The 6262-nt window shown below is 41.7% G+C and overlaps 1 protein-coding gene across 1 annotated transcript in view; it reads right to left on the bottom strand.

Moving 5' to 3' along the window:
- Nucleotides 1-6262, bottom strand: part of Atxn7 (ataxin 7) — a 154320-nt gene that overhangs the window by 47018 nt on the left and 101040 nt on the right. The window lies entirely within an intron of this gene.

The following is a 6262-nucleotide window of genomic DNA, read 5'->3' as shown; positions in this document are numbered from 1 at the left end:
TTTCCACAGGGCAGGGAACCCTGACTGCTCTTTGGACTGGAGAGGGAGGGGGAGAGGAGTGGGGGGAGGGGGAGGGAAGTGGGAGGCTGGGAGGAGGCTGAAACTTTTTTTTCCTTTTCTCAATAAAATAAAAAAAATGAAAAAAAAAGAAAAACGTGAATTTATTTTACAACATGTAATTAAGCTGCAAAGAGTGTGGGTCGATCTATCCTTCCACACACATTAAGTACAACGTGGAAACATGTCCGTCCCAAGTCACTTCTGCTAAAATGTATCTGCTCTGCTTAGCTGTATGGCCCTCTGACTGCAGGAGAAAGAATGGCACAAGGTTTTTATGCTCTGCAGTTGTAACAGTTTATCTATTAACTGCAGAAAGAAATAAAGTAATAAAATTCTGTCAAGAGCTACAAAACATTTTCTACAAGAAAGGGACCTTGGCTTTGGCTCACTGCCATGACTCTGGGTTAAATACATAGGAAAGACATAAGAAGGAGGAAAAGGCAGTGACTGCCGGATCCAACATCTGCCTCCCACTACTGCATCTTTCCATTGCTACAGGATCTCTCTGATGTAACAGGTTCACAATGCTGATCAAGCTACTAAGAAACTTAAAGAATTGACCTGAGACAGCACATCTGTCACACAGACCACTACAGGGAGAATTAACTGTATCTTCCTGGGCTTTTCTTTTAACTCTATCCATTCATATTACATGCAAGAAACAGGCAACTTGGAACATTTTATCTGTGCAAACAAAATTCAATTTAGGACTTTCATCTGTAAAGTAGGAATAACAGAAAATGGAATAATGTGTGCAAAAATGCTTCAGAAATCATCAAGTACTATTAAAAATAATCAGCAATCTGTGGAAATTAGATGTTTTAATTAAAGCTAATCTTAAAAAAATATTAGTTACTGACAAAATTTCAAAGTAGAAAAAAACTCAGGCTATAACAATTCATTGGCAAAAATTTTCCATAGTTAAACATTTTTTTTCTCATTCAAAAAGTCACTGAAATATTCAAATAAAATAAGACATACAAACACCCTAAAGGCATCGCATCCTGTGTCTACATCAATCAGATCAGAGGGGTGGTTGTTCTCTATTAAATAGCAAACCCTCTGTGATGCAAAGTAACCCAGTCACATGACAGCAATTGCTGGTCACAAACACCTGTCCGTTTTAACAACAATGAAAAACCAGCATATAACCAGGTCTAGCACAATATTTCAGAGTACAAATCATTTAACTTTTATATTAACATTCTTTGAGATGAACTAATTTGCACAAGATTTCTCCTGAGTAAGTTCCCCATACTCTAATGTAAACGACATTTTGTTGAATATAATTTATGCTGGCACCCACAAAATACAAAGCACCCACTTCATTAAAAACAAGATCCATCATACACTCAAGGGAAAGAGTTGTAAGATGATAGTAATGCTCCTATCAACATTGTTCCCACGCAGTCAGTTATGGCTGTCATTTGTGAGCAGAAGTCTGACGTGGGCTTGAGTTACACTAAGGCCTGACCAATGGATTCACATGGCACTTACAGTGACTAGTATGAGCAACTGATGGATGACAAAGGTACTGGCATGTGAGCCTTTTGTATAGCAACAGAAGAGTCTAGAATTTTGCTTCCCAAGTCTGTTATTTCCAAGGGTTAAACTCCTAAATCATCAAAGGAAATAAAGTCAAATAAATAGCTTAAGCTGGCGTTTCCCAAACAATGGGCTATACTTCACCCCTAACATTATTAACATTGAATCATAAGTGCAACAAACACACTTTCCAAACCTCTTTCAATTCTTTGGCTAACCTATACCACACACTTGCTATTAGTCTGGGGTACACTATCACTCCTAGTCATTCAGGCTCCTTTTAAACAAAAGGAGGAGGTCTCAGATTCATAGCCAACACTGGCAAGACCAACAGCAAAGAATTAAATATTCTTTTCCTTACACTGCCATTCTTTATGATAAACAACATTAGCCTTTTCTGTTTCCCTTAGAGTTTTCTTTGTTAAGTAATTTATACAAATAAAGACTAACTTAGTAAAAATAGTAAATGAAATTAAGTCAGTAAATAAGTCAAATTTCATCAGCTAGAGCCTGATTAATATTGGGAATGAATGGCTTAGTCACAAGTCACTATCATGCCCTAGCTCAGAGTCAAGCTGACCCAAAGGGTTAATTAATGAGTGGATCAGTCTAACCAATCTAAGGCAAAATGCTCAAAGAGCTGTTATTTGATTAGGGTTTCAATTAATTATAGAGACTCTAAATATGGTACCTGTCCAGGGTGAATTAATATGTCTCACCTAGTTCTGTTACAAAAGATTCCCGGTGTCTGTGTAAAAAGGTGGTAAGAACACAGTTTATCCAGTAGCACATGGCCAACACATCCATCACTTACTCACTAAGATTCCTACCTCAAAAGAATGGCACTTTGGGCTTTAGAGAGAGTTACTATCTTAGTCCTCATTCACGTTTACAGCTTCAGCAGCAATCAATGTGACGATGCCAGCCATGATACAAAGACTTCAAAATCGATTTTTAGAAACAGGGCCTCCTTTCTCTGCATCACTGCTGGAGTCAACAATTCTGAATAGGTGTGTACCAGTCCCTGTGCCAGCCCCTGGGAGCACCTGTAACAGTCCTAGAGTGGATAGTGTCTGTGAGAGCAGGGAGCGCTGGCCATCCTGCAAGTTACAACCAGCCAAGGGAGGTCTCCACTGCCAGTTCCTGGGTTCTGCTCATGGAGATTCCAATGTGGTTAAATCTGAAGTAGGTTTGGGGAGGCGGTCTACTCAGAAAGAGCCCTTGATTCAGATTCAGAACAGGTTTTTTGAATCCACTGACTCAAATTATATTTTTTAAATTGGATATTAACCATAAGAAACAGCCCGTGGTTAAAAATACTGAGTAACGGGCTGGAGAGATGGCTCAGAGGTTAAGAGCACTGACTGCTCTTCGTGAGGTCCTGAGTTCAATTCCCAGCAACCACATGGTGGCTCACAACCATCTGTAATGAGATCTGGTGCCCTCTCTGGCGAGTAGGCATATATGCAGACAGAACACTGTATACATAATAACTAAAAATCTTAAAAAAAATACTGAGTAACTGAAGATAAACACGAGGAATACTAGAATATTTTAAAACGTTACAGCAATGTCAAGAAAACATACATTACTATTACCACACCGCTTCAGGAGAGAAAACTGGCTATACCATGAGAGTAGTCAGAACACTGCAGTGATGCTGTAGCTGGCACCATCACTAGTCAGGGTTTCCCCAAAAGGCAGCTTGCTAGCAGAGATTACATGGCCACTTCTCTAGGCAACAATGTGCTGCCCACCAGTTTCCTCAAAACCCATCTCACCAACATAAGTAACTTATGTGCTGCACTGTGGTTCCCTTCTCTGTCCTGACTTTGGTTGTTTTCAATGAACTATCTATAGGATTTCAGGCCAACTGCCTGTTTGTTCCTAAAAGTCACAGTCAAATACCAGCAACGCATGAATTCACAGGAAATTACTACCACACTTTTAATCAAAAGATACCTCACTCCACTGGCAGGTATGAGATTTTTTTAAGACAAGCTCTGACTCTCAATGTTGACATCTTCAGGAATCCAAAGCACTCAACACAGTCAAGGAGCAGAAAGTAAGGAAGGCTCATGGCCACTACAGGTGAAAAGAGCTCAGAGCCCACAGGAATGCTCCTGCTAAAGCTGCTTTCCTACAGCCAGGACAAAGTCAGATCCTTTTCATGACTGCCTTGACCATACAGTGATATGAAAACAATGCATAGTCAATAGAAGCTGTAGTTTGAATTCTGCCCATTTCCTAGGCCCAATCCTGCTGCTCTGCATGACAGTTGCAGCCCATAGCTCTCAGTCAGCCACAGCGTCATGGGAAAAGCTGCTCTTGGTGACAGAATCGCTAAACTAGGTTTGCTAAATTAGGAGGATTTTCGTTCACAGTGGCTTATTACCAAGGAGTCCCACCATGAGTTAGAGCATCTGTACTGCAATAAACAACTGATAGTGGCTGCTTGGCAAGATCCTGATTTTGAAAACCATTTTTTATAGTTACTAACTATAGAAAGAGAAAGAAAGAATTGTCCTCCTGGCATTTCATCAAAAAGGAAGGGGGGAAGGGAGGAGGGAAGATTGGTTTCCAAAAATAGTGTTCCTTTCACAATTCCTGCACTCAAAAGAATTGACAGGGTGGCACCCAGAGTGGGTTCTCCTCCGCCCTGGGGACACCTCTCCTCCGGGCAGATACGATGGCATCCCTCCTCCACTTCACGATGCCCATGCCTGTTCTGAGCTGATCTGTCTCCCATACCCTTCCTAATTCCACCAACACTCTCTTCTGCAGCTGACTCAGACAAAGGCCTCCAGGACGCTCATCCTCTGCCAGAGCAGTATTATTTCCCTTGCCACTAGAGGGCCTCGCCTCACGCTCAGGATCTATGATGTGACTAGGCACCAGGGACTATTAGGCACAGGAGATTAAAGTAAATCTGGGTCTAATTTTAGCACTAAAATGACGGTTTTAAAAATACTTGTATGCTGCAGGGTTGGAGAGATGGCTCAAGTGGTTAAGAGCACTGTGTGCTCTTCCAAAGGTCCTGAGTTTAATTCCCAGCAACCACATGGTGGCTCACAACTGTCTGTAATGAGATCTGGTGCCCTCTTCTGGCCTGCAGGCATACATGCAGGTAGAATACTGTATACATAGTAAATTTTGATTTAAAAAAGAAAATACTTGTATGTTGCTTCTTCTTTACTTTAGCCAACAGCTCCCTACACTGATCCTACATCCCGAGACAGGAAACCAAGGTTGTGTAATGTGCTGTCATTGCTAGATAAAGCAGTCTTCAAAGATGACCAAGAGTGCCCTTTCAAGCCTTAAAAAAGTCCTTCAGGAAGCAACAGGCTTAGGGTTTCTCTAGTGCTGCCTTCTAATCCAGTCTGCTCATCGGTTCCCAAAAGCATCACTAAGCCATGTTTTGGTTCTGAGTATCTGTAACAGGTCTCCATCAACACACAGCAAAGGCCTACTTTTATACAGGGCTCATCCACAAATGGGTACAACAGCTCTGTCCTGTGAGACTGTCTAGCACATTCCAGACAGCCTGGTGTTCTTGGCTCAGAGCTTACTCATGTCACTCTGACACCAGCCTGGACCCACCAAATATGGGGCTTCAGTACATAAGCTGAGCCACTGTCCATGGGAGCCTTGTCTAGTCTCTCCAAACACTCGCAACTGCAGGGGCTTAAAGGTCATTGCAGACTACCTTCTGCCTTCCCAAAACAGGTTCATATAGCAAGCTTTAAGAACAGAAAAATTAAACCTATAGACAGACAGCAAACGATTTTACTTTCAAATCCTCATGTGAAGGCTATTTTCTCTAAGGCTCTCAGTTACTCACTGCACCTGTGGGCAATGTGTTCCTTCTTATTCTTAAGGCCTCAGGCTGTTTTAGTTCTAGACAGAGACCATCTTGTGCCTAGAGCTGACCTCTCTTCACTCTGCTACCTACCCCCCACCCCACTCCCAGCCCTCACCCCCCACATCCCCTGTGCTAAGGACTGGCTTTACAAAGGCATTCCACAGGCCCAGCAGGAGCACTGAGGTGGCCACTGCCCTCTGAACTATATAAAGCAAACTAAGACTGGGTCTCTTGCTCAAGGCAAAGAATAAAAACCTGTTGTTCTTTAGGTTTAAATTTAAGCCCAATCTAGTCCAGGCTTCAAAGGCCTGAGTCCAAAACACTGGGCAACTGACTGGCTTTCTCTTCCAATGTCAGTCTTCTGTGTGGTGGCGCACGCCTTTAATCCCAGAACTCAGGAGGCAGAGGCAGGCAGATCTCTGTGAGTTCCAGGCCAGCTTGGTTCCAGTCAGTCAGAGCTACACAGAGAGACCCTGTCTCAAAAAACCAAAGTCAAACCAACCAACCAAACAAACAACCAACCAAACAACCAACCAAACAAACAACCAAACAAACAAAAACAGCTACTAAATTCACAACCATGGACTTAAGAAAGAAAGACATCAAAAATAATAGTGATGTAAAGTTTCAAGAGATACTTTCTCCTCAGATTTCAGGAAAAGCCAGAAAATGCAGATTAGAAAGAAAATAAAAATATAAAATCCAATCAACACCCGACATGACAGCTTTTATCTCTTTCTTTCTTTCTTTCTTTCTTTCTTTCTTTCTTTCTTTCTTTTTTTTTTTTTTTTTTTT

This window comes from Microtus ochrogaster, chromosome 6 (assembly GCF_000317375.1).
Source record: "Microtus ochrogaster isolate Prairie Vole_2 chromosome 6, MicOch1.0, whole genome shotgun sequence".
In the NCBI taxonomy this organism is placed as follows: domain Eukaryota; kingdom Metazoa; phylum Chordata; class Mammalia; order Rodentia; family Cricetidae; genus Microtus; species Microtus ochrogaster.
The sequence above is the reverse complement of the archived record's forward strand: the minus strand, read 5'-3'. Positions and strand labels throughout refer to the sequence as shown.